Source organism: Tachypleus tridentatus, unplaced genomic scaffold (assembly GCF_004210375.1).
Source record: "Tachypleus tridentatus isolate NWPU-2018 unplaced genomic scaffold, ASM421037v1 Hic_cluster_2, whole genome shotgun sequence".
In the NCBI taxonomy this organism is placed as follows: Eukaryota; Metazoa; Arthropoda; class Merostomata; order Xiphosura; family Limulidae; genus Tachypleus; species Tachypleus tridentatus.
Window position 1 is genome coordinate 32,935,705 of NW_027467782.1, and position 6,488 is coordinate 32,942,192.

Genomic DNA, 6,488 nt, shown 5'->3' on the forward strand with positions numbered 1-6,488 from the left:
TCTTTGTAACAAGTGTTACATTAACATGAGTCTCTTGTTCTTTGTAACAAGTGTTACATTAACATGAGGAGTCTCTTGTTCTTTGTAACAAGTGTTACATAAACATGAGTGTCTCTTGTTCTTTGAACTAGTGTTAGATTGATATGATTGTTTCTTGTTCTTTCCAACAAGTGTTACATTATGATGAGTGTCTCTAGATCTTTGTAACAAGTGTTACATTAACATGAGTCTCTTGTACTTTTGTAACAAGTAACATGTTAATACAACACTTGTTACAAAGAATTTATTTACTCATGTTAATGTAACACTTCTAAAGAACAAGAGAAGTCGTGTTAATAGAGCACTTGTAATAAAGAACAAGACATTCCTGTTAATGTAACACTTGTTACAAAAAACAAAAGACTCTCGTGTTAATCTAACACTTGTTACAAGAACAGAGAAACTCGTGTTATTGTAACACTTGTTAGAAAACAAAAGAAACAATGATGTTAATATAACACTTGTTTCAAAGAATAAGAGAACTCATGCTAATATAAAACTTGTTACAAAAGAAGAGACAATCATCTTTATGTTACACTTGTTACAAAGAACAAAGAGACTCATGTTAATGTAACACTTGTTACAAGAACAAGAAACAATCATGTTAATATATCACTTGATACAAAGAACAAGATACAATTATGTTAATGTAACACTTGTTACAAAACAAGAAACACTCACGTTATTATAACACTTGTTATAAAGAGAGAGAACTCGCGTTTTATGTAACACTAGTTACAAAACAAGAGAGACACCCATGTTTATGTAACACATTGACAAAGAACAAAAGACATGTTAATATAACACTTGTTACGAAAGAACAAAGAGACACTCGTGTTAATGTAACACTTTTACAAAAAGAACAAGAGAACTCATGTTAATGTAACACTTTTTACAAAGAACAAGAGAACTCATGTTAATGTAACACTTTTATAAAGAGAACTATAAAACTCGTGTTAATGAAACACTTGTTAAAAGAACAAGAAACAATTATGTTAATATAACACTTGTTGTATTGACATCAGTGTCTCTTGTTCTTTGAAACTATGTTAGATTAACATGATTGTTTCTTGTTCTTTGTAACAAGTGTTACATTAACATGAATGTCTCTTGTTCTTAACTTTCTAACAAGAATGTTATAATAACAAGATTTCTCTTGTTCTTTGAAACAAGATGTTAGATTAACATGACTGTTTTTTGTTCTTTGCAACAAATGTTACATTAAGATGAATGTCTCTTGTTCTTTGTAACAAGTGTTATATTAAAACGATTTCTCTTGTTCTTTGCAATAAGTATTAACCTTATATTAGTGTCTCTTGTTCTTTGTAACAAGTGTAACATTACGAGTGTCTCCTACTTATTGTTTCCAGGTTTTCTATTATTAGGTTTTCTTGTTCTTTATAACAAGTTATTACATTAACACGAGTTCTTGTTCTTTGTAACAAATGTTATATTAACATGATTGTCTTGTTCTTATTGTTCCAAGTGTTACTATTAACATGAGTGTCTCTTAGTTCTTTGTAACAAGTGTTATATCAACATGAGTGTCTCTTTCTGTGTGTAAAGTGTTAAATTATAACGAGTGTGTCTTGTTCTTTGTAACAAGTCACATTAATACAGTGTCTCCTACTTATTGTTCCAAGTTTTTCTATTAATGAGTTTTCTTGTTCTTTTATAACAAGTATTACATTAACATGAGTTTGTACTGTAACAAGTAACATGTTAAAACAACACTTGTTCAAAGACTACATTTCACTCATGTTAACACTTGCTACAAGAACAAGTCGATGTTAATAGAGCACTTGTAATAAGAACAAGACATTCAATTATGTAACACTTGTTAAAACAAAGATACTCATGTTAATCTAACACTTGTTACAAGACAAAGAAGAAACTCATCTTAATGTAACACTTGTTGCAAGAACAAAACAGTCATGTTAATCTAACACTTGTTTCAAGAACAAGAGAAATCTTCTCTTGTTCTTTTGTAACAAATGTTATATTAACATGAGTTTTCTTGTTCTTTGTAACAAGTTGTTACATTAACATGAGTTCTCTTGTTCTTTGTAACAAGTGTTATATTAACATGATTGTCTTGTTCTTTGTAACAAGTGTTATATAACATGAGTGTCTCTTGTTCTTTGTAACAAATGTTATTTAACATGATTGTCTCTTGTTTTTTGTAGCAAGTGTTATATTAACACGACTTCTTGTTCTGTTGCAAACAAGTGTTACATTGATATGATTGTTTCTTGTTCTTTGTAATAAGTGTTACATTAACATGAGTGTCTAGTTCTTTGTAACAAGTTTTATATCAATACGAGTTCTCTTGTTCTTTGTAACAAGTGTTACATTAACATGAGTCTCTTGTTCATTGTAACAAGTGTTAGATAAACATGAGTGTCTCTTGTTCTTTGAACTAGTGTTAGATTGATATGATTGTTTCTTGTTCTTTGTAACAAGTGTTACATTAACATGAGTGTCTCTGATCTTTGTAACAAGTGTTACATTAACATGAGTCTCTTGTACTTTTGTAACAAGTAACATGTTAATACAACACTTGTTATTAAAGAACACGACACTCATGTTAATGTAACACTGCTACAAAGAACAAGAGAATCGTGTTAATAGAGCACTTGTAATAGAAAGAACAAGACATTCCTGTTAATGTAACACTTGTTACAAAAACAAAGATACTCGTGTTAATCTAACACTTGTTACAAAAACAAGAGAAACTCGTGTTATTGTAACACTTGTTAGAAAAAACAAGAACAATGATGTTAATATAACACTTGTTTCAAAGAATAAGAGAACTCATGCTAATATAAAACTTGTTACAAAAGAAGAGACAATCATGTTCTTGTAACAAGGTTTATCTCATACACTTGTTACAAAGAACAAGAAACAATCATGTTAATATATCACTTGATACAAAGAACAAGATACAATTATGTTAATGTAACACTTGTTACAAAAACAAGAAACACTCACGTTATTATAACACTTGTTATAAAGAACAAGAGAACTCGCGTTTATGTAACACTAGTTACAAAAAACAAGAGACACCCATGTTTATGTAACTTGTGACAAAGAACAAGAGACATGTTAATATAACACTTGTTACGAAGAACAAGAGACACTCGTGTTAATGTAACACTTTTACAAGAACAAGAGAACTCATGTTAATGAAACACTTTTATAAAGAACTATAGAAACTCGTGTTAATGAAACACTTGTTAAAAGAACAAGAAACAATCATGTTAATATAACACTTGTTGTATTGACATCAGTCTCGTGTTCTTTGAAAATATGTTAGATTAACATGATTGTTTCTTGTTCTTTGTAACAAGTGTTACATTATGAATGAATCTCTTGTTCTTTCTAACTAAGTGTTATAATAACAAGATTTCTCTTGTTCTTTGAAACAAGTGTTAGATTATGACTGTTTTTGTTCTTTGCAACAAGTGTTACATTAAGATGAATGTCTCTTGTTCTTTGTAACAAGTGTTATATTAAAACGATTTCTCTTGTTCTTTGCAATAAGTATTAACCTAATATTAGTGTCTCTTGTTCTTTGTAACAAGTGTAACATTAACATGAGTGTCTCTTTCTGTGTAAAAGTGTTAAATTATAACGAGTGTGTCTTGTTCTTTGTAACAAGTCACATTAACACGAGTGTCTCCTACTTATTGTTCCAAGTTTTTCTATTAATGAGTTTTCTTGTTCTTTATAACAAGTATTACATTAACATCGAGTTCTCTTGTTCTTTGTAACAATTGTTATATTAACATGATTGTCTTGTTCTTTGTAACAAGTGTTACATTAACATGAGTCTCTTTCTTTTTGTAACAAGTGTTACATTAACATGAGTGTCTCTTGTTCTTTGTAACAAGTGTTACAAATTAACATGTCTCTTGTTCTTTGTAACAAATGTTATTTAACATGATTGTCTCTTGTTTTTTGTAACAACTGTTATATTAACACTTCTTGTTACGTTGTAACAAGTGTTACATTGATATCATTGTTTCTTGTTCTTTGTAATAAGTGTTACATTAACATGAGTGTCTAGTTCTTTGTAAACAAGTGTTATATTAATATGAGTGTCTCTTGTTCTTTGTAACAAGTTGTTATATCAACATGAGTGTCTCTTGTTCTTTGTAACAAGTGTTAGATTGACATGATTTTCTTGTTCTTTGTAACAAGTGTTACATTAACATGATTGTCTCTTGTTCTTTGTAACAAGTGTTATATTAACACGAGTTCTCTTGTTCTTTGTAACAAGTGTTACATTAACATGAGTATTGTACTTTTAGTAACAAGTAACATGTTAATAACAACACTTGTTCAAAAGAACAAGACACTCATGTTAATTTAACACTTGTTACAAGAGAACAAAGACGTCATTAATAGAGCACTTGTTAATAAAGAACAAGACATTCCTGTTAATGTAACACTTACAAAGAAAGATACTCATGTTAATCTTTACTTGTTGACAAAGAACAAGAGAAACTCATGTTAATGTAACACTTGTTACAAAGGACAAAAAACAGTCATGTTAATCTAAATACTTGTTTCAAAGAACAAGAGAGAATCTTGTTATTATAACACTTGTTACAAAGAACAAGGACACTGATCAATATATAACAAGTGTTGTCTTTGTAACATTAATATGATAAGTGTGTCTCATGTTCTTTATAACAAGTGTTAGTCACATAAACACGAGTTCTCTTGTTCTTTGTAACAAGTGTTCTTTATAACAAGTATTAGTTTTCATGTTTCTTTGTAACAAGTGTTATATTAACATGAGTTGTCTTGTTCTTTGTAACAAGTGTTACATTAACATGAGTGTCTCTTGTTCTTTGTAACAAGTGTTATATTAACATGTCTCTTGTTCTTTGTAAAAGTGTTACATAAACATGAGTGTCTCTTGTTCTTTGTAACAAATGTTATTTAACATGATTGTCTCTTGTTTTTTTGTAAGCAACTGTTATATTAACACGACTTCTTGTTCGTTGTAACAAGTGTTAAATTGATATGATTGTTTCTTGTTCTTTGTAACAAGTGTTACATTAACATGAGTGTCTAGTTCTTTGTAAGAAGTTTTATATCAATACGAGTTCTCTTGTTCTTTGTAACAAGTGTTACGTTAACATGAGTCTCTTGTTCTTTGTAACAAGTGTTAGATAAACATGAGTGTCTCTTGTTCTTTGAACAGTGTTAGATTGATATGATTGTTTCTTTTGTTCTTTCCAACAAGTGTTACATTAACATGAGTGTCTCTAGATCTTTGTAACAAGTGTTACATTAACATGAGTCTCTTGTACTTTGTAACAAGTAACATGTTAATACAACACTTGTTACAAAAGAACACGACACTCATGTTAATGTAACACTACAAAGAACAAGAGAGACTCGTGTTAATAGAACACTTGTAATAAAGAACAAGACATTCTCTGTTAATGTAACAACAAAAAAAAAAGATACTCGTGTTAATCTAACACTTGTTACAAAGAACAAGAGAAACTCGTGTTATTGTAACACTTGTTGAAAAACAAGAAACAATGATGTTAATATAACACTTGTTTCAAGAATAAGAGAACTCATGCTAATATAAAACTTGTTACAAAAAAAGAAGAGACAATCATCTTTATGTTACACTTGTTACAAAGAACAAAGAGACTCATGTTAATGTAACACTTGTTACAAAGAACAAGAAACAATCATGTTAATATATCACTTGATACAAAGAACAAGATACAATTATGTTAATGTAACACTTGTTACAAAAAAACAAGAAACACTCACGTTATTATAACACTTGTTATAAAGAACAAGAGAACTCGCGTTTATGTAACACTAGTTACAAAAAACAAGAGACACCATGTTTATGTAACACTTGTTACAAAGAACAAAGACATCGTGTTAATATAACACTTTTACGAAGAACAAGAGACACTCGTGTTAATGTAACACTTTTACAAAGAACAAGAGAACTCATGTTAATGTAACACTTGTTAATGAAACACAAAGAACAAGAAACAATCATGTTACATATAATGATTGTTTCTTGTTAACACTTGTTACATTGACATATTGACATCAAGTGTCTCTTGTTCTTTGAAACAAGTGTTAGATTAACATGACTGTTCTTGTTCTTTGCAACAAGTGTTATATTAACATGATTTCTCTTGTTCTTTGTAAATAAATATTAACCTAATGTTGGTGTCTCTTGTTCTTTGTAACAAGTGTTACATTAACATGAGTGTCTCTTTTCTTTGTAAAAAGTGTTAAATTATAACAGTGTGTCTTGTTCTTTTTGTAACAAGTAACCTACGATTAGTGTTCTTGTACTTATTGTTCCAAGTCATTCCTACTTATTGTTCCAAGTTTTCTATTAATGAGTTCTCTTGTTCTTTGTAACAAATGTTATTTACTATGTAACATGAGAG